The sequence below is a fragment of the Capsicum annuum genome, chromosome 6 (genome assembly GCF_002878395.1).
Source record: "Capsicum annuum cultivar UCD-10X-F1 chromosome 6, UCD10Xv1.1, whole genome shotgun sequence".
Classification (NCBI taxonomy): Eukaryota; Viridiplantae; Streptophyta; class Magnoliopsida; order Solanales; family Solanaceae; genus Capsicum; species Capsicum annuum.
The window spans coordinates 169,388,181-169,415,592 of NC_061116.1; the positions used below are offsets into that span (position 1 = coordinate 169,388,181).

Genomic DNA, 27,412 nt, shown 5'->3' on the forward strand with positions numbered 1-27,412 from the left:
ATGACTCGTGAATTAGTAACGAATGCTTCTGCAAAATCTTGCCACGTAGCAAATTTTGAATCAAGTGTCTGGGGATATCATTTCCTCTCCTATACTTCTCAACTTACAGTATGTTATATTCCTGTCTTGTTCCTCCCCTGACATGTATTTTCATGAAATAGTATGACTATTCGATCAATCAGAGTAGCCTTAATTCAAACTCAACAAAAAAAAATTCTCTTAAAAAGTGGTCGGTTAGCTAAATACTCCCTCCGTTTTAAAATAAGTGAATTGTTGGGTATTTATTGGTGTTTCAAAATAAGTGAATCATTGATTTTTTTTTTTTCAAATTTACCCTTATGATTTGACAACCAATTAACTTTTGAAAAGGTATTACAAGCTCAACTTTTTTTTTTGGGGTAAAAATGGAAAGTTATGTTAAATTTATGTCTTTAATGTTTTTTTCTTAATCTCTGTGTCAAAATTCAACAATTTATTTATTATGAAATGGAGAGAGTAAGTCAATTAGCAGTATATCATCATTTTGTTAAATCTTGAAATGACAAAGTATTTCTTCTTTCACTTCCGTTTCCTAATAGAAGTAAAACAACCACTAGAAGTAACAGCCTTTCAGAGAAGGTGGTATTTCATTTGAAGCTGGTTAAAACTAATATGTTGAACTTCAAATGCAGGAAATTAGTAACCATGAGAAACTTGAACTTGAAGAGTTAAAAGAGAGAGTCAGGAAGATGTTGATGGAAACTCCAGATAACAGTGCACAAAAACTTCTTTTGATAGATACAATTCAGCGATTGGGAGCATTATATCATTTCTATAACGAATTCAAAATATCTTTAATACGTCCCAACAATAGAGTGAGAATAATGTTGATGAAAATCTTTACGTTGTTGCTCTTCGTTTCCAACTTGTGAGGCAACAAAGCCATTACATGTCTTCAGGTAATTTTACTTAATTTCAAATTTCTAAATATTATTTGGAGAGAAAAAGGAGGATATTGAGTCTTGCTTCTGAAACGGAAGTGGAATGAACCTATTCATCCCATTACAAATGCTAATTAATGTAGTAAAATCTACTTGAAGAAATAGCTAGATAGAGCCTTTCCAGGACAAGAAGTGGTCCTATTGACCCCAACAAAATTATCTACACTGTCTAGACTATCTATCAAAAGTAAAACTATTTTCTTTGATTCTGATTGTTGGCAAGCTCATCTAGTCCATCTTCAATTTGGCCCTAAATATAAGTTGGAGATTTTAATTGCACATTTTTCTGTCAAATTATAAATATGATGTTAACCAGGTGTGTTCAAGCAATTCACGGACGACGACGTAAAATTCAAGGAAATTAATGATGTCCGAGGATTATTAAGTTTGTATGAAGCAGCACATCTGAGAGTTTGTGGGGAAGAAATTCTTGAAGAAGCCCTTACCTTTACCACCACTCTTCTCGAGTCCATGCTCCCAAAATTACACAACTCACTTAAGGTTCAAGTTGCTGATGGCTTAAGCCAGCCTATTTGCAAAGGTTTACCAAGGGTGGCAGTAAGAAAATACATATATATTTACGAAAATAGTGAAGCACATAACGATTTACTCTTGAAACTTGCGAAAATGGATTTTAACGTGTTGTAAAAGTAGCATCAACAAGAGCTTCACGAACTAACAAGGTGTGTGTGTGTGTGTATATATATATATATATATATATCTTCTTCCAAAATAATTATGAATATGAAGGGATGGTTAATAAAGATAAACTAACTACGCAATGCTCTTGCTATTTAGCTGGTGGAAGGATTTTGAGATTGCAAACAAATTGCCATATGCAAAAGATAGATTAGTGGAGGGTTACTTGTGGATTATCAGAATGTGTTTTGGGCCCCAATATAGCCAAGTCAGAAAAATGCTAACAAAACTGCTGAGCTTGACGACTATTATTAATGACACTTTGATGCTTACGGAATCTTTGATGATCTTGTGTATTGGATTTGATTTTGCTTCTCATGATGAAAAAGAAGCTGGAAAATTATTAGCTTCAAGTGTTGGACCAAATAAAGGGTACCTGGCTTGAATCTTTTATTTTATTTTTATTTTTTCTGTTAACAGATTTCTTATATTCTCTGTATATCCCTTTTATTTCTCATAGTTAGTTATAGTATTAGCAGATGTATATCTTTTTTATTCTTTAGTAGTAGTGGCCAAGTAATTGGGAAGTTAGAGTAGTGGATAAGTAGTAAGTTAGAGTAGTGACCAAGTAATTGGGAAGTTAGAGTAGTGGATAAGTAGTTGGGAATACACGTTCCTTTTGTTACTGGCTGTATAAATACATGTACAGGAGGTTCAATAAACATACAAAAAGCTTTCAGCAATCTGTTTCTTTATGGTATCAAAGAAAAAGATTCTTCAGATCTCTAATTTTTCTCCTAATTATCAATATTATTTTCTGAAACTCTCTTGCTATGGTTATCTCTAATCCAACCAGTGTAAGAACTGATGATGTCTCTTCAGGCAGTCAATCTGTTCAAACCATATTCAACAATGAATCTGCTAATTCTTTCTTTTTTCATCCATCTGACTCACCCAGCATGATTCTTGTCAACTCTATTTTTGATGGCAAAAGTTATGGTGGATGGCGAAGAGCAGTTTTCATAGCTCTTTCCACAAAGAATAAATTGGGTTTCATAGATGGTTCAATTCCTAAGCTATTTCAGATCCATCGCAAAAACTATGAAATAGGTGTAATGACATGGTGATATCTTAGCTTCTCAACTCCCTGTCGAAAGATATCGCAGAGAGTGTCCGGTATTCCAAAACTATAAGAAACATTTGGAACAAATTGGAGGACAGATTTGGTCAAAGCAATGGAGCTTTGTTGTATCAACTACACAAAGAGCTAAGTGATTCAGTTCAAGGAAATTCTAACATAGCAGGATACTACACAAAAGTGAAGAGAATCTGGGATAAATTGGATAGCCTAGATTCCTGTAATCACTGCTCTTGCGACTGCTCTTGTGTAGGTAAAGCCAAGACAGTCAAATCTCAACAAGATCGTAGACTCATTCAGTTTCTTATGGGACTAAACGAGGCATATTCAAGTGTGAAGAGTAACATCCTTATGCTTTCTCCGCTGCCTAGCGTCAACTATGCTTATTCCCTTTTGATTCAAGTTGAGAAACAAAGGAAGGTACATGTTGGGCATTACTCCATTGAATCTACCTTCATAGCCACGAGGCAATAAGATGAAAGTCAGAAACCATTCAAAGAAGAAAGGAGAGGAGATTTGAATGTAAAGAGAAACCAACTCATTTGTTCTCATTGCAAGAAACTTGGTCATTCTTTTGACATGTGTTACAGGAGAATAGGTTTCTCGACATACTTTAAGTTCACAAAAGGAAAAGGAAAGAAAACTGGTAATGCTTGTGGGAATGCAGTAATCATGAAAAACAATAAAGGAAATCAATCTGGTCCTACTTCGGAGAAATGCACCACTCAGGAACAATACAATCATTTTGCCAACTACTTCAACAAGTCAAATCTGAGTCACAAGAGGAAATAAATTCTGAGGTCACCATAACTTTCAACTATGATGGCATTCCTAAATATTCTCGTGTTTCAAAATCTAATTTTGTTATATGGATATTAGACACAGGTGCATCAGAACATATGACCTGTGATTTTAATCTTCTGTTCAATGTTCATACTCTAGTCAAGCCTGTTTATGTAAATCTTCCTAATTCTCAACGAGTCAAAGTCACTTGGGCAGGATGTGTGTTAATTTTTCCTAATTTCACTACTTCTAATGTCTTGTATCTTCCTTGTTTCAAATACAATCTATTATCAGTACATAGATTTTGTCAAAAAGCTGATTTTATGTTCATTTTTTCTGCTTTTGGTGCAATTTTGTAGGCCCCTTCAATGAAGAGGCCCCTAATTCTTGGTAGACAAAAGGAAGGGATCTATCTTCTACATTCACTCAAGTCTAGTACTAGTAATTTAAGCAGAAACAAGAACTCTTTCAAATGTAATACACCTAGTGATCAATCTCTACTTTCTATTTCATGTTCAACAGTCAATTCAAATGATGTACTAATATGGCACAAACGATTAGGTCATTTTCCTGCTTCTAATGTGAGAAATATTTTTCAACATTCCTTATTCTTCTTCATTACTTGATAACTGTGAAACTTGTGCTAAGGCCCGACAAGTCAGATTACCTTTCTATTCTAGTTCCATTTCAACTAGAGAAATTTTTGAACTGGTTCATATCGATACTTGGGGGCCTTATAAACTACCTACTCATGATGGATATAAGTATTTTTAAACAATTTTTGATGACTTTAGTAGAGAAACTTGGACTTAACACCTTAGCACAAAATCTAATGCTTTCACAATTCTTAAATAGTTTCTCACTATGATAGAAAGGCAATTTGAGAAGAAGATCAAGATCATTAGGTCAGACAATGCCTTTGAACTAGGGATTAGCTTTGAAACTTCTAATTACCTTTATTCTAAGGGTATTATCCATCAAACAACTTGTGCTTACTCTCCTCAACAAAATGGGGTAGTTGATAGAAAGCACAAGTATCTTCTGGAGACTTGTAGAGCTTTGCCCTATCAATCTAAGCTTCCTACGCACTTTTGGGGAGATTTTTTACTCATGGCTACTCATCTCACAAATAGATTTCCTTCGAGGGTACTCAATTTCAAAAATCCCTATTAAGTTCTGTATGGTACCTCTTCTATTTATGAGAATCTCAAGGTTTTTAGTTGTCTAGTCTATGCTTGTACTCATTCTCCACATAGAATCAAGATGGAACCTAGATCTATACCTTGTGTTTTTCTGGGGTATCCAAGTTAGAAGAAAGGATACAAATTGTTGAATTTAGATACGAAGAAGGTTTTTATTTCTAGAGATGTCAAATTTCATGAAACTTTTTTTCCCTTCTAATCTACCTCGCACAATCAACCTATTTTTCCCTCTGTTTCTCCAAATAATCATGCATCTATCTCTGATGAAACAAATTCAAACCATTTTCCATTTTCTGTTACAGAAACTTTGTATCTTGCTTCATCTTTCACTCATCATGTTACTCCTTCTATTGTAGACTATGATGAATCTTCCTATTATATTCCTCATCATCCTAACATAATAGACACTCCTTTTGAAACTGTCCTTCCACCTACTACTCCACCTACGGTCAGAACATCTACTAAAGAGCATAAAAGACCAGAGTATTTAAAGGACTTTGTCTGCAACTCTGTCTTTTTCACAGATTTAACAAATTCTTGTTTGTCTGCTCCTATCAAGCCTATTGTAGTGTCATTTTCTACTCTTTCCTCCTCCAATTTATCCATGCTCAATTCTATTGCCAATATTCTAGAACCTAGCTCTTATTCTCAAGCAAGACTTCATCCTTGTTGGCAAGAAGCAATGACTAAGGAATTTGAGGCTCTAGAACTCAATAATACCTGGGAGGTCATTTCTTTACTAGATAGAAAGAGAGTTTTGCCTTACAAATGGGTTTATAAAGTGAAATACAAATCAGATGGATCATTAGAAAGGTATAAAGCTTATTTAGTTATCAGGGGAGACACTCAAAAAGAGGGCATTGATTTTACCGAGACCTATTCACCAGTTGTTAAGATGACAACTATTAGGTGTATTTTTGCTGTGGCAATCAAATGAAACTAGGACATTTTTCAACTAGATGTTAATAATGCCTTCCTACAAGGAGAATTACAGGAAGAGGTTTATATGAAATGTCCTCCAGGTATGAACATCCACTCACCCAATCATGTCTATCATTTACGAAAATCTCTCTATGGACTCCGACAAGCCTCAAGGCAATGATATGCAAGACTCACAACAACTTTGAGTTTTAAGGGATATTTCCACATTCTGAGTTTCGCATCAAAGATCTGGGACTGGCCAATCACTTTCTCGAAATGGAAATTTTGGGTGAAGCTGATGGTTTAATATTGACACAGAGGATATTTATCTCAGAGTTGTTAACTGAATATAATTGTTTTAGAATGAAGCCAGCTTCATCACCTCTTGACCCTTCTTGCAAACTCAAAGCAGATGAAGGAGACCTTTTGAATGATCCGACTTATTATAGGAGACTCTTAGGAAAATTAAATTTCCGGACTTACATCCGGCCATATCTTTCCTTTTCAGTTCAACATCTTAGCCAATATATCCAGGTGCCTCGTCAACCCCATCTTGATGCTGTATTTCATTGCTTGCGTTAGTTTTTGAGTAAACCAAATCTGGGCCTTTTGATGAATTCAGGATCTTCTCTTCAGCTGGTTGCATTTTGTGACTTTGACTGGGCTTCTTTTCCAGACTCTCGTCGTTTTATTAGTGGTTATTATGTGAGTTTTAGTGGTTCCCTGATTTCATGGAAATCAAAGAAACAATCTCTAATTTCTCTTTCTTCTGCTGAGGCAGAATATAGATCTATGAGGAGAGTGGCCGCAGAGGTCACTTGGTTGGTACGATTGTTTGAAGAACTTTTTGTGACTCCGACTTTACCAATTGATTTGCACTCTGACAGCCAGAGATACATATTGCTAAAAACCCGGTCTTTCACGAAAGAACCAAATATGTGGAGCTTGATTGTCACTTTGTCCGACAACAATTCCTCACTAGAATCATCTCCCTCTCCTATTTACCTTCCCAATCTCAAATTGTGGAACTTTTTACAAAGCCTCTTTCCGGGCCATCTCATCGATCTCTCGTCAGTAAGTTAGGTCTCACTTCGTGCCCCTCCAACTTGAGCAGGGGTATTGGATTTGATTTTGCTTCTCATGATGAAAAAGAAGCTGAAGAATTATCAGCTTCAAGTGTTGGACCAAATAAAGGGCACCTGGCTTGAATCTTTTATTTTATTTTTATTTTTTCTGTTAACAGATTTCTTTTATTCTCTGTATATCCCTTTAATTTCTCATAGTCAGTTATAGTATTAGCAAATATATATCCTTTTTATTCTCTAGTAAGTTAGAGTAGTGGCCAAATAATTGAGAAGTTAGAGTAGTGGATAAGTAGTAAGTTAGAGTAGTGGCCAAGTAATTGAGAAGTTAGAGTAGTGGATAAGTAGTTGGGAATACACGTTCCTTTTGTTATTGGTTGTATAAATACATGTACAGGAGGTTCAATAAACCTACAGAAAACTTTCAGCAATCTGTTTCTTTATTGTGCTTTTCACTAATGTGATCGAGAGGTAAATTATTCACTTCATCTATCTTTGCTATGAGTATATGAAAGACTTTTTACTATGTGTAATAATAGTACTTTGATCTCTCTATGCTAATTTTGTTTGTTTTGCAAAGAGTGTTTCTTTTATAGTATTTACTTCTTCCGTTTAAAAAAGAATGAGCAATACTTTATTTTCAACTTTTCACGTGACATGTTTAAGATCACAAGATTAAAGGGCATTTTAGTACATTTGGCACTACTTTAATTTATGAACACAAGATTCATAGTGTTATTTATTATTATAAACTTTGTGCTGCAAAGTCAAAGTAAGTTATTTTTTTAAAACGGAATAGTAAGTTTTTCAATTTCAACATCCTGCATAGCAGGTTTAAGGCTACAAAATTTAAAGAAGTATATATAATTTAAGATCATAAAATTCAAAAAATCCTTTCAAATTATTTTTCTAATTCCAAACGCAATCAAGCTGAGAGACTTTAATTGTGACACAATGAGTATTACTTCTTGTATTTTCGTTTCTTGTTTTGCTTCAAAAGATGTTGATGCTGGTACATATTGCTTCATAACAAATCTAGAGGAAAAACATACTTTCTCAATTCTAATTTATTTGTTTGGTTTTAACTTGATACTTAATTTAATTAAAAAAGTAAAAAAGACTTTCAAATAAATTAAATATATGAAGAATGTATCAAATTAAATATATCTTAGGTGAAGTGTTGAAACCAAAGAGTTGCCAACAAAAGAAAGAGACATTCTTTTTGAAAAGAACAAGTCCTTTTGTTTTAATTTATTTGTCATATTTTTTTTTTTAGTATGTTTCAATAAGTATGTCTTTTTTTTAAAATTTAATTTCAACTTTTCATGTGACATGTTTAAGATCATAAAATTAAAAAAATAGTTTAGTTACATTTTATGTATCTTTAGTTTTAGACTACGAAATTTAAAAGTCTTTCTTTGTTTCCTTAAATTAATCACTAAATTAAAACCAGACAAACAAATTGAAGAAAATTAGTAAAAAGGAAAGGAAGACCAAAAAATTGAAAAGGAGTGGGTGATACATAATTCTATAAGAAAATGTTGGGGTTTTATTATGCTGATATTGCCTGAACTATTTGTCAGTATGTTCTTCTCTTGAAGCACATGTTTTATGTTAAAACTATTTTTCGTTCATACACTGGATTTGTATATTTTTGTAAAATATTACACAATTTTTGCTGGGCTTTTTTACTTTTCGAGCAGTCATTACCAACAAAGTTGAACAGAGGGTCGAGTTTATGCTCCTCTTAATTTTGTAATTTTTTATTTATTAATAGAGCTTATGTTTGAAGCACCATCTGTGGAGTATTTCTTTTACACCACCAGGTAAGATTAACCTGCTATAGTAGGTTATCAACTGTCTTCTAATTATTATTTTTTTTCTAAATTTTAGGCACTGATTTTTTTATTTATCTAATTTCCTTTCCTTCAAATTTGTTGTCTTCATAGTGAGTTGATCGGATTTCTGTTTCTTTGCTTCTTCTACTACCGTAAGGTTGTATTTCTCATTCAAACCTTTCTCTAAATTGTTCTAAATGGTTTCACAATTGAAAAGTAACATATTTATTCAAAACTTTTTATTGTTACAATATTGATAAAACTTCAATTTTTAACGTTATATTTCAATCCTTAAATGCGTGTAGCCAAACCCAAAGATTTAATTAATTAATGGGGACTTATAGTTACAACAAGAAAAAATTTCTCAAATTTCAAAGTACATAATGTGTTTAGAGAATTACATGAAGAAAGTTCATAATATGTTTGAAGTGTAAATGAATTACTTCAACAATAATCTAAGAAAGAGAAAACGTCAAAATGGTAAATATTGTTGGGTTCGAAATCCACAGGGTATCGTGCAGAAGCTTTTAATTTGCAAATCATAAGGCGATAAATTAATAAAAACTAAACAAAAAACATAATAGTATTAATATGTTTTGGTCAAGAGACCTACATATTGAAAATCTAATATCGAAAAACACTAAATCTATTGGGAGAAATCTCCCCTAAAAAGACTTTTTAAAGACTATATTATGCATGCTATTATGTTGAGATATGAGAAGAGGGATCTTCTATGATCAAAACCTTTCCTCCAAGAAAGAGGTTAGCCAAATATGAAAAAAAATTATATTTTTCTTTCAGGAAAAGTAAAAGTAATTATGGTATTATTTTTATTTTCCTTACAAGAAAATTAAAACTTAAATTTGGTAAGAAAATTAAGGCAAAAATCCTAACAAATCTCTCCTTTTTAACTTGATTTTCTTGACGACATATTCTTGATCCTCCTTCTTCACACGATTTTCATATATCACTGTTGCTTATTATGATTAAAAGTTGATATTTATTGAAAATTGGAGCCCTATGCATTGAAAATAAAAGCATGAGTTAAAATTATTAGAGTCCGTGTTATAAGTAACAGGGTTGAAAGTGGAGTCTTGTGCATTGAAAGTGGAGTCTTGTGCATTGAAAGTGAGCACAGGTTAAAAGTGGAACACATGCATTAAAAGTAAATGAATGAGTTGAAAGGAGCCCAAGCATTAAAGCAAGTATGGGTTGAAAATCGGAGCCCTTAAACATGGGTTGAAAATTGATTTTGATTTTAAAGATGGATTAACAGCGGGATCGTTGAAAATTTGTTTGAAACTTTTTCTCCACATTTAGCTTTTTTGGACATATATCTTTATTATCATCAAATTGATTGCAAATTGATTTGAACCTCTTTAAACTTGTTTTCAACCTCGTTTTACCAAACCACCGGATCTTTGAACCATAGGCTCTGATACCACTTGTTGGGATCGAAATCGAGAGGGCGTCATGCGGAAGCTTTTAGTTTGCAAACCATGAGACGATAAATCAAACGACAATAAAAACTAAACAAAAAACATAATATTATTAATATATTTTAGTCAAGAAACCTACATATTGAAAATCTAATATCGAAAAACATTAAATCTGTTAGGAGAAATCTTCTATATTGGATACCACCTGAGTCGCTCCACCATATTACTAAGATTTCTCCAAGAAGTGTGATTTGCACATTTTGGGAAGACAACTTTCAGTAATACTTGCAGGTCCACCAGATTTCTATGTTTCCAGATGTCCCAAAAAGTCAGAATTGGAAAAGTTTGAATAATCAGTTTGTTCATGCAATTCATTGGCTTAACGTTTCACCAGCTCCTTAGTAGACTGGTCGGTGATGAAAGGTTGTTCATCTTAACTCCAAAGGATTACCAAAAGTCTTCCATGTTTTGGAAGCAATTTCACCTTCAATAAGGACATGTTTTATGGTTTCATCCATACTGGTCCTGTTACAAACACAAGTAGATACCACACTATTAACGTATCCTCCAACCACATCCAAAAAATCTAATTTGTTTTAAATCAATCTCCTGATAAGGAAAGACATTTTGAAAGGAACTTTCCCACGTCATAAATTGTTTTTAACATCATCTCTTTGTTTATGAGTGACTCAACTCTTATAAGCATCTTTAGTAGAGAAATTTCCATCTTTACTAGTAATCCAAATGGAATACTCTTGCTCATTAGGATCAACTAGTAGGACATTCACAGTATTATTGATAATATTGTTTGGGAGGAATTCACAGAGACTATCAATATCGCAATCTCCATCCGAAATATACTTGCTCACTTTGTTATTATTGTATTGGAAAGGAGGAAAACAGAGAGCCCCACTTCCCATCCAGTTATCTCACCACATGCTAATATCACCACAATTAATTTTCTAGACTCAGTTTTTCTCAGCCTTGTATCTAGTTTTTATCAAATTGCTCCAACAATAAGACTGTTTTGGTCCTTTGACTTTAACAGTAGGATGAACTCTAGATATTTATTCATCATGAAAGAAGTCCAGAGAGTTTTTTGGATTCTAAGATTCCACCACTTTTTATAGGCAAGTGAATCACTGATTCCATTTAAAATGTTCTAACCTTTACCACCTTCCTCTCTTGGATAGAACAAATTGAGCCAAGAGCTCAAATGATTCTTATGTTTATCATTGATGCCCCCAAAAGAACCTCGCTAAAAGTTTATTGATTACCTTTATGGTTCTTTTAGAAAGGTTCATATCAGCCAAAGTATAATTAGGAATAGCCTAGAGAACATGTTGAATCTAAGTGCATTTTCCACAATATGAAAGAAATGTATGTTGCCAGCCACCAATTTGTTTAATAATCTTGGTAACAAGATCATCAAAGTAAACATGTTTCTTCTTCCTAACATTTAAAGGGCACTATAGATAGGTGAAGGGAAACTTTTTGTGGTTATGGCCACAACTGTCAATCATCCTGTTGATTCTAGAAATATAAGTTCTAGGATTTGTACTAAAGAAGTTTTAATTCTCACTCACTTTCTGGCCAGAAATATTCTCATAAATTGACTTTTTTATGACAAGTTTAAGAGATTTACTTTTTGCACCACAAAAAAATGACAATGTCATCCACATATGCGAGGTGATTAACTTAGGATCTTTGATGCTCATGGAGAAAGGAACAAATTCAGGATAATCAAATAGACTATTTAGAAGCCTGAACAAAATTTGTGAACCAAGGATAAATGGGGGGAAGGGGGTCTCCTTATTTAAATCCTTGTCCAAAGGTGAAAAATCCTTTTCCAGCCCCATTTATCAAACTAGAATAGCAGTACTATGAGATAAGTCTATTAAAAATATTCACCCACCAATCACAAAAACCAAATCTTTTAATCATATTGGTAATAAACTTCTAGTACATTCTATCATAGGCCTTAGCCATATCAAGTTTGATAACCATATTACCACCGGTGATAGTCTAAGAAATGCCCGAATGATTTCCTGTGCCATAAGAACATTATCTGTAATGGATTTTCCTTTATCAAATCCATTTTGAGATTCAAAGATGAGATGAGGGAGATTATTGTTCAGCCTCTTAGCCAGAACTTTAGAAACAACGTTAGCCTTGAAATTTCTCAAGCTAATGGGCTTAGATTCAGTAAATGAGGAAGGGGGCTCCACTTCAGGAATAAGAACTAGAAAAGTGTGAAAATAGTATTTACAGAGTTTATTGCCTCACCAAAAACTCTTAACAAAATTAACAATACCATAATTAATAATACTCCAGCATTTCTTATAAAAAGTCCATTAAAACCATTTGGACTAAGAGAGCTTTTAAAACTCATGTCAACGACAACTTCTTTTATCTCATCTTTGATATGAAACCCAGATAACAAATCTTTATCATCATTAATTATCAGCCCAGGAATATAATTGAACACATTAATTTCCTCCTTAGCAGATTTTTTGGTTAAAGAGTTTCTGAATATATCTGATAGCACTCTTGGCAATTTTATCTTCCCCTTGGATCCATTTCCCTTTTCTATTTTGATCCTATGGATATGAATGTAAAGAATAGTAGAAGATAGGTAAATTTAGAAAACCTTCTGCTAGCTCAGGATCGTTAACTACAATCGAAAGATTCAAATAAGAAGAGGAAGCCATAAAGGTGAAGGAAAATATTAAAAGAGAGAACTTGGTTTTGGAAGAAGACTACTTGAATATGCTTTGTGTTGGATTTTTTTTTTTGTTGATTACAAATATACAATGTGACTCCTATTTATACTTGCTTATGGATGATTTTAGATATTCTTCTAGATATATCCACAGAAAAATTCTAGTGACTTTCTCTTCTACTCTAGATATTTTCACAAAGTGCTTATCCAAGTGACTACACTATTCTTTTCTAGATTCTTTTACCTAGAATATCTAGATATTTCTTCAACATGATTATCCTAGAAATTACACTAGATATTCTAGAAACTTTACAAGAAAATCTATGCTATCAAAAAATCAACTTAAATATTTTTCACACTCCCCCTTAAAGTAATTTTTTGGAAGCTATTCCAAACTTGTTGCAGAAGAACTCAAATGGAGCTTTGAACCATGTCTTGGTGAAACTCTTGGCAGTTTTATCCCAACTCCTCTTTCTTCTTCCAATGATGAAGATGTTCCATCATCGATTGGTCCTTGTTAAGTTTTATGATGTTGAGTTCTCGAGCTCTCCCTTTCTCTGAACTCCTCCATAACTTCACTATCTGGATACATACATATGATGGAAAAGTTTAAAGCTCTGGAATTCAAGATTTTAGAACTTACTCTTTTTGAAGCAACACCACAACATAAGGATACTTTATCTGTATCATCCTCCTCGTATGATTTGATGATGATCTGATCCTTAATTTTCTGTGAAGCCTTAGTATCATAACAGGATCCACCACTAGATTTTATTTCTATCTCTTAACATATTGCATATCTCTCCATCTGAAATTAGGGCTTCATCGTTTATGAGGTCTTTAACTTCTTCATCAACTTCTAATATTTGCTATGAGCCAATGATTGAACATGATACGATCGATGATTGATTAGAGACTTCAATTTTTAGTACATCACCCTTAATAGTTTCATCGATAAAGTTTTTACTAGGATATTGAGTTTCAGACGCTGTCTTTTCAGAATCTACCTGAATATCCTCCACGTCTAGAATTTTATTGCTATTTTTAGAATCTGCTTCTTTGATTTCCTTGATAGAAACTACCACATCTTCACTCTAACGTCTTTAGTATCATCTTTCTTCTTATCGGTGCCTTCCTGCTCCACATGATACATTGCATTATATTTGATCCAATCTCTTTCCAAATTTATGGAAGTCAATGCATTTATTGCTCGAATCTCAACTTCTAAGCATCTTTTCCAACCTTCTTCTTCTTCAATAAATTTTTAAGTATGATCTATGTTGCGCTCCGTAGCTCAACAATATCTTCTTATATGTCTTGCTTTACCTCAATGATAACATCTAAGAGACTTCTTAGTATAATTGTTAAGAGTCTCTTCCTTCCTTCTAGTCGAGCTTATACCACTAGAGACTCGATTGTGAGACATATATCTTACTTTTACTTTAATGCGTCTTTTGTCATCTACAAGAGCATTTCCTTCCCTTTCTTTAACAAATTCACCAGCTAATTGTTTGGCTAGTAACTCCTGTGATGGTAACAAATTCTTAAATTCCTCCAGGGATAGTTGTTGAGCCCGTCCTTGAATCGACGTCACAAAGGAAATATATTCTGGCTTCAAAACACGAATAATATTCCTTCTTATTCGTGCTTCAGAAATAGCCTCATCCGAATTTAATCAAGAGATCTCAACACATAAGTTCTTAATCCTTAAGAAATATTCGACAATAGAAAGACTACCTTGATTGGTGTTCGCCAATTCATTCTCCAATATCTGTAGACAAGCTTCATTCTTTTTATTGAATAACTGGTCGAGGGTCCTCCAAATTCTGTGAGTTAATTTACACCTTATAATATGGTCTAATAAAATAGAGGAGATAGACCTGTTCAGAATGAACTCCGCCTTAGCATTAGTCTGCTTCCACTTTTTGTATGCACTACTATTCTCTGGCCTGACATCCGGAGTACTTGTATTACTCCCATTAACAACATCCCACAAATCCTCACCCATAAGGTATGATTTCATACATGTCTTCCATACCTTGTAATTGGATTGATTCAACAACTCCATTTCTAGTCCATCAACGTGACTACTTAAATTTATTCATGCAAACCAGTTGAATCAACCACAAACCCAATCTTGAAATAAACACAAGTCAATCTATGACTTTGGCGCTGATACCATGTAGAGAATAGAAGAAGAAAGGTAAATTTAGGAAACCTTCTACTATCCCAAGATCGTTAACTACGATCAAAATATTCAACTAAGAAGAGAAAGCTAGAAAGGTGAAGGAAAATAATAAAAGAGAGAACTTGGATTTGGAAAAAGACTACTTGAACATGCTTTATATTGAATTTTTTTTGTGTTGATTGCAAATGTACAATGTGAATCCTATTTATACTTGCCTATGGATGATTTTAGATATTCTTCTAGATACATCCACAAGAAAATTCTAGTGACTTTCTCTTCTACTCTAGATATTTTCACAAAGTGCTTATCCAAGTGACTACACTATTCTTTTCTAGATTCTTCTACCTAGAATTTTCTAGAATATTCAGATATTTCTTCAATATGATTATCCTAGAAATTACACTAGATATTCTAGTAACTTTATAATAAAATCTATGCTATCAAAAAATTAACTTTAATATTTTTCACAGTGAAGTCTTCTCCTTTCGTCTTTGATAGTATTGTGATAGTAACTACTGTTACAATCACCCTTATGGAACTATTTGACCTCGGATTTTTGTTTTAGAACAGGCTTATGCATATTTATCCATTTAACATATTCAGCATGGTCCTTGTTTAAGTCTTCTCTAGATTGATTAGTTTCATAGCCAAGTCAAGATCTTTCATTCTTTGAACTTCTGCTTCCCATTCTTCCACTTTATGAAAAAAAATTTCCAATATCATCTTGGACCGAACACTAAGACTTTTTTTCCAAAGCTTTAAGTTTTTGTTCAAGGACCAATATTGGGTTCTCGAAAACATTCATGTTTCAAATATCTTTAACCAATTCATAAAAACTAGGTTGGTATCCAAAAAACTTAAAAATATTTGATGACATTTTATTGGATTGAGGAATCTGTGGTAGACTTAATCAAAAGAGGTATGATCATGTTAGAATTTTCAAGTAAAGAGAAGGAAAAAGCAAGGTTCAGCAGTAATTTTTTCATACATATCAACATATTACAAAAGACTACACATATAGCTACATAAGTCTTACAAAGTTGGTAGAAAGTTGGTAGAGGACTATCTTACAAGACACACTTACAAAATAAAGACTACCATTCATTTAAAAAACTAAACATAATATTTAAAGAAACTATTAAACAAAATACTATCTAGAAAATCTCATATTCTAACACTCCTTGAGATTTTCTTGGATACTCCCGACTTATCCCTTAGAACTTCAGATTTCCCTTTAGGAAGAGCCTTGGTCAAAATATCTGCAATCTGCTAATATGAGCTGCAATGAACAAGATTAACTTTGCCATCCTTCTCTCCTTGCCTAATAGCATGAAACTTTACATTTATATGCTTGCTACGACCATGTTGTACTAGATTTTTGGCCATAGAAATTGTTGACTTGTTGTCAACTTTAATGACAGTAGCTTCAATTTAATTTTCCTCTAGATCATGTAGAATTTTTCTTAACCATAGAGCCTGATTAGTTGCACTAGCAACAATGATGTATTCTGTTTGTGAAAATGATTGAGCTACCACCTCTTGCTTCTTTGAATTCCATAAGAACATGCCTGAATCAAGTGTAAAGCATATACCAAAGTTCTTTTCATATCATCAACACTTCCTGCCAAATCACTATTTAAATAATCCATCAATTTCCCTTGCTCTTCCCTTTTAAACCAAATACCATAATCAACAGTTCTCTTGATATACCTCAATGTTTGTTTAGCGATACGAAGATGAACTTGACTTGGAGAATGCATAAACCTCGACAAAAAACTTTTCGCAAACCTGAGATCGGATCTTGTTGCTATCAAATTTAACAAACTACCAATTAGACTTCTGTAAACTATTAGATCAACCCTATCACCTCCTTCAAACTTTGAGATCTTTTCATTGTAAACTAGTAGAGTTGATATAGGCTTACACCTCTCCATATTGAACTTTTTAAGAATATCCCATGCATATTTTCTCTAGAAATAAAGATTCCAACAGTAGCTTGATGAATCTCCATTCCCAAAAAGTAATTCATTTCACCAAAATCTGACAGCACAAACTTGGTCTCCATTTCTTGTTTGAACTAATTCACCATAGCTTCATTTCTTTCAATTACTAGAAGATCATCAACATAGAGTGATACCACAAGCACATCTCTACCTTTAGCCTTCTTCACATATAAAGTGGCTTCATTTTCACTTTTGTTGAAGCCACAACAAATAAGATGATCATCAATCTTACTGTACCAGGCTCAAGGAGCCTATTTTATCCATACAATTTCTTATGTAATCTGTAAACTTTATCCTCCATTTTTGCAATTTGAAAGCCTTACGGTTGGTTGACATAAATTTGTTCCTACAATGGTTCATTTAAGAATGTCAACTTCACATCCAGATGATACAATTTCTAATTTAATTAAGCTACCAATGCAAATAGAAGTTGTATCATATCATGTCTAGTAATAGGTGTGAATGTGACTCCATAATCCAGAGCTGTAACATGCGCGTAACCTTTTACAATAAGCCTTTCGTTATATTTATTAACTGAACCATCTGGATTAAGTTTTGTTCTATAAACCCATTTCACCCCTATTACATTTTTGTATTTGGGTTTATCAACCATTTTCTAAGTGTCATTATTCTATATCATACCAATCTAATCCTTCGCGGCTTCTATAATATTTTTTAGCTTGTTGAACTCAACCGAGAAGGTGCATACGTTAAGTGTGATGGAGGCTCCAAAACTATCCATAATGGGTACTACATAAGTGCCTAATGTTCACTTGGTCTTTAAAGGGCATTTTTGTCTTTTCACCTTTTATTTGAGATGTAATATAAATAGAACATTTTAAGTTTTTTGCTCCTTATTTTAATATTTTTGAGACTTGTAGCATTGCAAAACTTTAGTCTTCTCTTTGAAGCTCCCAATCAAAACTATGGCTAGGCAAGTGAAGATTTACTTGTGTTTGCATATTGGCTTGAAATGTTGATGTTCAGAGGAGGTAAAGGCCCTCTTGTATCAACGTAGAGTTAGGTTTGTGTCGTGTATAGTGTTAAGGGTCCAAGAGTGTAACAATTCTTGGGTTCTCAAGATTGCACCTTCATTTGGTCTAACTATTTATCTTGTATCTTGTTGAATCCGTTGGTTCTTTGTTGTTGTTAATGTACCCATAACTTTCTTGTTGTTGTAATCTTATTGTTTATGTGTTGACATAGTGAAGCCGTGTGGGGCCTTTTCAATTCACTATAGTCCTTGTAATCTTGTATTCTCTATGTACTTTATTGAATATTGTTGTTGTTGTCTTGAAAACATAGAGAATCCGAGTGGGGCCTTTGATTCTTTATTAATGTTGATCTTGTAGATTTCTTGAATCCGTGTTGTGTGTTCGATCTTGTACCAGTTAGCTTTCTGAGATCTCATACCCCTTATATTCCAAAAAATGAAATTAATCATTAAAGAAATAGAGAAATTAGTTATGTGATTTCCCACTTGATTTAGGGTATATCTTGTTATTGCTCTTCTTTCCTAATTTCTTATTTTTCTTTTTCCTCTTCCTATTATAGAAAGACACCTTTAATCCACCGATATCATCTTTTTCCTTTTCCATACTTCTCTTTGGTAAAAAATCTTCCACCAGACTGTTGGTAAGTTTATCAATCGAGTCTTGATTACAATCTATTCTGTCTTCTCTAGTGACTTGTTCTATTATGTTAGTATCTATTAGATGTTTCCCCAAATCAACTACCAATTATATCCCTAGATGATTTTTAGTAATAGAATCTATACAAGAAGAGCCCATAACAGATACCTCTACCTTTTGGATGCTGGAGTTCCCAATGTCATTATTATAACTGCTATTCTGTTTTTATTCTTAACTTTTATTGATCCTTTTTCTTTTCTATGTCCCTTTTATATTAGTCTAGGGAATTGTTTTGATCACTACTTTGATTCTCATGTTGTGTTTCTCTATATGCATCCTAAAAAGTATTTGTATCCTTGAACTTGGCATTTTGAACAACCAAGTTTTACCCATTTAAGTGTGACCTTTGGATTCCTTTTAGCAATGTTTTTGGCATTTTCATTTCTCTTCTTCCTCCTTTTAGTAGCCATCTTCAGTATATTATAAATTATTTTAATGTCCTCGCTTGCTTCTTTCACCTCATGAGCAACAATCATATTTCCATCAGCATATAATGTTTTTCCATTGATCTTATCGTAATCAGGAAAGTCATTAGCCTCTTTTTACCTTTCTAACCACATTCACTGGGAATTTGATCCTTTTCACTTATTTTGCAAAGATCATTTTAATTTTCCTCCATCATAGCCTAGTGTCTAGCCTGCTTTTTTTGTGCTAACTATTTTTGTCTTTCCAGAGTTTTACATTCCACCATTGAATGGTCTAATTATTTACAATGCCTGTAATACTTTTGGCTATCTTCATATCTCAGTTTTTTTTCAAACCTTTTCAAAAGAGGTGTATCATCCTCTGACCCAACCCATACACTATGAATAACATGTTTGAGAAGATCGGTTTCCACTCTTACTTTGCCAAACACATGTCTTGTTCTTCCTTTAGTAGTTTTGTCCATCTCTAGTGGTGTACCTAAATCAGCAACAACGATATATATAATATAAGGCCATGAATACATATATAATGGCAATTTGGGAAAAAGAACCCAACAGGGGCAATCGACAAATCCTCATCTAACTTAAATTTGGTGGTCATTTTTGAAACCATATATGTATTCCTTCAATTTCTGGCATTCTTTTTCTCCAAATAGTAATGAAATCCTAATCAAGAGTGAAATCTATGAATACATTGAAGTTATCATAGACTCCAATTTTACAAGTTCTTTTATGACCATAATACCTTTATTAATATTTAGTTTTAAAGATAATCACAACCATATCATTATGCCTGGTTTTCCTTGCTACAATTGATTCCGCACCTTGATGGAGCATCTATGGTAGGGTCTACCAGATTAAATATAGTAGCAGTTGATAACTATAAATAACTCAAGAATGAAAAAGGTAGAAAAATATTCTGTATTTTTATTGATTTACAATTGATAAACTAGAGACTATTTATATAAAAAGAACATTAATTACAAAAACGATTCTTACACTATATCTTGCACAATGTCAACCCATATCTACACAATATAAGTTCATATCATTCTGTATAGTTAAAGCAATATATTATTCCCAATGTTCTGGGATTAGATATAATCTTTTAGAATCATGTCTAATATTGTCAACATCCCTCTTGAATTGATGCTCCTTTTTAAGTATTAATTTGGATTAGAGGAATTAGTGCCGGCTTCTAGTAATTGCTTTTGTAAACAAGTTTTTCATTTATTGTGAGATGTGACATGTCAAAGACTGATAACTTGATCAACAACAAGTTCATGAATGTAATGACATCCAATTTGATGTGATTTATGTTCTCATGGTGGATCAAATTTATTACTATTTATATGGCACATGCATTTTCAAAATGTAACATAGTGGCACCATTAAAAGATATATGATGTTCTGCCAGCAACCAACTTATCCATACAATTTTAGAGCAATCAGCTAAGATGATCTATATTCTACCTCTGTTGATTATTTTGAAATTCTAGGCTGCTTCTTGCACTTCTATGAGCCAAGTGATGATCTGATTAATATGCACTGTCTTGTCGTAGACTTTTAAGAGTTTGGATATCCTGCCCAATCTGCATCTTTATAAACTTCTACATTTAGAAATGATTCTGAATGAAAGAATAGACCTCGATTAATTCTACCCTGAACATAGGAAATGATCCTGAAGAGGGCAGAAAAGTGATAATGTCATGGATTCATAACCAATTGACTTACGACTTGAACTGACTAAGATATATCTGGTCTTGTGATTTTCAAATAAATTAGACAACCAATGAGCCACCGTAAGAGGGTCTCTATCATTATTTTTATACTTTACATTGATCTTCACGGGTGTATGCACAACCTTCTTATCACTTAAGCATGCTTGTGTAACAAGATCTTCTGCATACTTTCTTTGGATTAACATTATATCCTCATGAAAATTCAACCTCTAACCCCAAAAAATATGTTAATTTTCTAAAATCCTTCATTTTGAAGGTTGCATTAAAAAGATCCATTAGCTGTATAATTCAATTTTCATCATTGCTAGTTATAATTATATTGTCCACATAAAGTACTAAAATTGACATACCACTCTTAGAGTGCCGAATGAATAATGAATAATTAGAAACTAACTGAGAAAATCTAGCATTAATGATGGTAGATCAAAACTTCTCAAACCATGCACGTGGTGTTTGCTTGTGACCGTAAAGACTCTTCACAGACGAGACACTCCATGTCAGGTTGAATTGGATTGTATGCTGGATGAGGCTTCATGCAAATAACCTGACGTAGTTCTCCATGAAAAAAATGCATTTTTCACATTCATTTGATGAAGTTGCCATAGTTTCACATAAGCAATAGTGAGCAACACACAGACTGTCATCATTTTTGCAACAGGGGCAAAAGTTTTCTTATAATCCAATCCATATTCTTGTTCATATCCTTGAGCTATTAGCCAAGCTTTATTCCTATCCAGTGTGCCATCAGACTTCATCTTTACAGAGTAAACCGTTTACTTCCAATAACAGAAGCTTCCGCTAGCTTATATCAAATCCCATATATGTATGATTTTCTTCTAAAGCCAAAAGTTCCTCTTTACTGACTTTTTCTGACAATCATGACTCAACGCCTGTTGGCAAGTAGTTGGGACAAAAATAGAATTCAAATTAAAACTTAAGGCATAATACTGACCGTATCTACCTGGAGAGTACCCATATCAATCTGGGATAGATGTTTTATTTCCAGATTAACAAGGAATGGAAATTGGAAGATTAATTTGATTATTTGGTATATGTTCACCATTAGAATCATCATTGTGCTCAGATGAGTGAGTTGAAGAGGTATACACTAAATTCGGTGAGGAAGTATTATTACCTATATCATCTGTAGTGAATGTTTACTATTGACCAAGATCATTAGTAATTCATGGATTTTGTATTCATGGATCATTAGTATTTTGTATTCATGGATTCTCAAACTTTTACAAAAAAAATACAAAGTCAGATGTTGTGGAAGAGGCTGTAGGATAGGCAAACAGATGCTCAAATAAAATTACATGTCTAGAAACCCTTAATTGTTGCCTAGAAAAATCATAACAAATATAACCCTTTTAGACATCATTATAACTCATGAGAACACACCTCACAACTTTCATCTCTAGGTAAATGGACAAACATACACAGAGAAAAACTTTCAAATGAAAATAATTGGGGAGTTCACCAAAAAAATGGAATATGAACCATAATCTATGTTAATGGTGGTGGTATGTTATTTGAAAAGTTTGGATAGCTTCAATCCTAAATATTTTTGGAACATTTGATGTATCGAGAAAAGTTAACATAGTTTCCAAAAAAAATATTTCTACAACACCATTTTGCTTAGGTGTGTATGTACAAGAGCACTGCAAAATAATGCCTTACTCTTTGAAAAAGTCTCTGAGTTTAAACTTCAGGTTTCCTTACCCAAATCATATTTAAAAATTTTTATTCACTTTATACTGAGTCTCAATGTAGGTGACAAATTGTTTTGTGAGTTTAGGAACTTCAGTTTTGTTTCTAAAAAAAGAACACCCAATTATACCGTGAGACGTAATCAATAAACAAAATAAAATATTGATAGCACAGTCTAGATGAAATAGGTGCAAGAAATCATGCATCATTGCGAATCAAATCAAAAGTAGAGTTTTATGACGCAGTGCTACAAGAAAAAAGCAATTTATGACTTTGTAATTGAGCATAGTTTTCACAAGGTAATTTTGATGAAAAAAATCCATGATTTCTTATTCAAATAAAGACAATATTGTAACATAAAGGAGTATTTTTGAACATTTGGATGCCCAAGAAGATGATGCCATAAGTACCATAATTATCCAGGTTTGTGATGCCTTCTGTAGAGTTAGACAAGAAACATGCATGGTGAGGTGTTTGAGACATGTACGACGGAACATTCTCCCAACTTTTTGACCCTTGGAGATCACCTTTCCTATTTTCTGATTCTGAATAACAAAACCAAGATGTGAGAAAAAAACAAGACAATTTTGTTCAATCAATTGTCCAATCGAAATAAGATTAGCAGTGAGTTTAGGGACAAAAAGGACATTAGTGAAGCAATATGCATATCCAATGTAAAAGGTAGATAATATATCACCATTTTTTGTGACAATAAGATGATTTTCTGGTGTAGTTGATGATGTGTTTAAATTATGAATATCTCATGTCGTATAGTTAGAAGTACCCAAATCTATATGCTAAACTTTTGAATTCTTACTAGGATAGGCAATAGTGAAAGCATTGGAAATAACCCCAGGGAGAGCAGTCACGCTGATTCTTGTATCACTCCTGAAGTGCTTTTGGATTCAAGGCAGATAGTGGTTTGATCTATTCTTGACTCCCATACTATTTACAATCAAAGCATTGTGGTCTAGACTTTTGAGATGAACTCCAAGTGAAGGATTTAAGGTCACCTTTTGAAGTATACATAGTTGTGTCAATTGTGAAGGGCAGATCCATGGATGCTTGAGTGTTGATACACATCTCCTTATGAATGACTTTCCAAAAGCTACATTGATGTTTGGTAGAGTTTCTTTGTTAAGAATGTTATCTCTAATAGGCTCAAATTCAGGCCTCAATTTCATGAGAAATTGGACAACTTGAGTCTTCTTCCTCTCCAGCATAACTTCTTTGAAACCTGTGGAAGAAATCTTTCCTCCAAAACTTTAATCCCGTTCTGTCCAAATTGCCATAAGACCCAAATGATAACTCTCAATGTCTTTATATCCCTACTTGTATTCTAAAAGAGTATGTTATAATTTAAAATCATGAGCACGGTTACATTGGAAATATACCTTTTTGAGGTGCTTGCACATCTCTGATGCCAAGTTAAGTAGAAGCAGATATAGTAGACAAAGTGTAATATTTACGTGTACAGAATTGAGGATCCACAAAATGACACAGGCATTGTTAGCATGCCAAACTTGTTTTTCCTTGCCTTCATTTTGATTAGTAGTTGACCCATTCAAGATTCAAAACGAGCTTTTTCCTTGAACAAAGATACGAAAATAAAATTTTCGGATTGGATAGTTTTTACCATCAAATTTGGTAGAGAAAATATCATGAGAATGTGGCTCTATTAGAAAGATAGAATAGCAACAAAGAGTAAATTGAGCAATTCCAGAGGAAAAAATTAGCCTCATGATACCATGATATCAATAGATAACTCAAAAATGAAACACTTACAAAACTATTCTGTATTTTTGTTGATTTATATTTGATAAACTAGAGACTGTTTATATATGAAGAACATTAATTACAACCATGATTCTTGCTCTATATCTTGCATAATATCAGCCCATATCTATACAATATAAGTCCATATGATTCTGCATAGTTAAAGCAGAATATTTTTTCCAATCTTTTTGAATCAGATATGGTGTTTTGGAATCATATCTGATAAGGTCAACAACAGCATAGCTCCATTTCCCCTAAGTTCCTTTAGCATTCTTTATTTGTAGGTGATCAGAGGAAATTGAGATTTAGCCAGAATGTCTCCTTCCAGCGGCTCCATATCGGAGCAATCAGTGAAGAGAATAGGGGAAAATAACTATTAGAGAGTATTTTTAGAGAGCTAACAATGAAGAAATTAATTATTGATTATCCTACTCGATGAACACCTTCAGACTGATACAAAATTAAGGAGTTGATGGTCATATTTCTAGAAGTAGAGGTGTGTAAAAATTGATCCGATCAATAAATTAAATTGATAAAAATGTTATTGATTTATTGTTATTGGTTTAATGGCTTTATAAAAAAATTTATCGGGTTATTGATTTGGTTTTTATTTGCTCTTATTGGGTTAGTGGGTAAACCGATAACTCAATAAGAATATACTATATTACTACTTTACCCTACTATATATATCTTTAATTTTTACAAACCTATTCAATTTCCTTAAAATCTATAACCCAATAAAGTCAAAAATTTTCAGTTTTCGGTCTGGTAAACCAACGGTGAGGCTTGCTACGGTGACAGCTGCATAGTTTGTGGACAGGATGGTGGACTTCTTATTTTGTGGAATTTAGTATTGCAAGACATACGTTATGTTTGCTACTATTGTTTTTATTCTTTGAGCATTCTTAGTGATGTCATTTTAGTTTCTACTGCTACATTGCATTGAAAATCATTGCGTCAAATTGATATTTATTTATGAGCATTTTTCTTATTGGTTAATTGAAAATCGAACTGTTAGGGATCAAAAATGGATGAAAAGTATCTTATTAGTTGGTCATTATTTTAGCATATTTAAACATTAAAAATCCATAAACCAAACAGATATTACATAAACCGATCCGAACCAATCAATGCACACCTACAGTGTGAAGTTTTCAAGAAGTTAGTTAGTTTTGTTAAATATCTATAGTGTGAAGTTTGTTGAGCTGTAATTGATTCGGTTAGAAAAGAATTAGTATGTCAAGCCTTGTATTCTATGGGATATATAGTCATTGCAAACAACAGTTACATTCATCATATGAAATACACATAACCTTCTTCTTCTCCTAAATTTTATTCTCTTTATTCTTGTTTTCACTGATTGTCTCCTTGAGATTCCTCCTGCACAGTCATTCGATCCTCGAAACCTTGTAATTCCTGCAATCGAGTAACACAAACTTTATCTTCAAAAGAGTTCTTTGGATAGGGAGTTAATTTGGACAATGGATAGAGCCCTAAATGACTCATAAAATTTAAAAATTACTGAAGAAGACATCTTATATCTTTAGTAAAAAGTTATTTAAGGGCCTCTTTCATATAGTCTACTCATTAAGTGGATTAAGTCGGGTGTAGAGTGTAAACAAATTTAAGTATAGATTTTAATTTTCTTAGATTATTTTTTTAAAAAAAAACTTATAACTGTCACGTTAATAAATAGGTATTCGAAGTTGTATTTTCGACTAAAGTGACCATTACTATCTGAGCAGAGTTAGATGGCTTGTGGAAGACAAAATAAAAATAAGTGATTTTGATGATCAATTACTACGGGTTGAATTTATATCACCATTCGGGCTATTAACTCATTATTTATGATGTGTGAGTAATATTTATCACTCCTAGCTTCTTGTAATGATTTTAAATGAGTCACTTTTTAACCTTAACATGAGGATACCTGAAGTTGAATATATGCAGCCATTATCAAACTGAATATTAGTGTATTAATCAGAGAAGTATTCTTGTTATAATCATGAAATGATATGTACGAGATAAATAACAAGTAACTTAAATATACTAACCAGCGAGTGCAGATGGGAAATGAAACCCATGAATTTATTACTACCATATATGAGAATCATTTATCAAGAACTTCTCAACCTTTTCAATGAAGTTAACAAGCATTAGCTAAAGAAGGTAAATCAAACAGTAATAAGTTGAAAAAAAAAATATCAATGTTGGTGGATCACACATTTTGAATCAAAAGAAAGATATATATGATTTTACATATACCTATTATCAATTAACTTTTTATCTATTATCTTGTTAGATGAAAAAGAATTGTGATAGCCTATATGAAGGAAAGTGATTGGGCGAATGCTGGATACATTTCAAAATGTGAAGAGTATATGACAATTGCACATGTAACTTGTGGTTGTATGTTTTTTGTAACTAACTCCTTGGTTGATATGGAGGAACTTACGACAAAAGAGACTATTGAGTGGAAGACAAATGGGACTTTGATTACTCATGCTGCATCAACAATTTGCAGATTAATGAATGACATTGCTGATGATCATGAAGTAAGTACAGTACAACAACAATTTTCAATTTGCAATTCTTTCAAGATTTAATAACTAATCTTCCTTTTCCTTATTCAATAGGCAACATAAGCATAAGATAACTTATATACATGTGAATTGATCTCTTCACTGCGATTCATAGTTTGAAAATGAATACACAACACACAAATGATATCTAGTGAATTTGTTTCAACTTGACTTAAAAGTGAATTAGAACCTCATTGCAATTAAAATATAATTACTTGTATAATTGTATCGAATAGATTTAAATGCATTTCTTGTTGGTTAATCAACAAAGAGGGCACGTTGCTTCATTTGTGGAATTCTACATAAAAGAGTATACAGCTTCAAACGAGGATGCATATATTGAGATCCAGAAGAAAGTCATGAATGCGTGGAAAGACATAAACAAGAAATTTCTCTACCCTAAAGTACCATATTTTATCCTCAAACGAGCTTTAAGTTATGCACGACTGGCAGATACGTTTTATAAAGATGGTTATGACGGATACACAAATTTCAAATCCAAAACTAAAAATATGATTAATTTGTTGTTTGTTGAATCCGTCAACATATGA

The 27,412-nt window shown here is 32.8% G+C and overlaps 1 pseudogene; it reads left to right on the top strand.

Moving 5' to 3' along the window:
• On the top strand, positions 1–27,412 carry LOC107874099 (annotated as a pseudogene).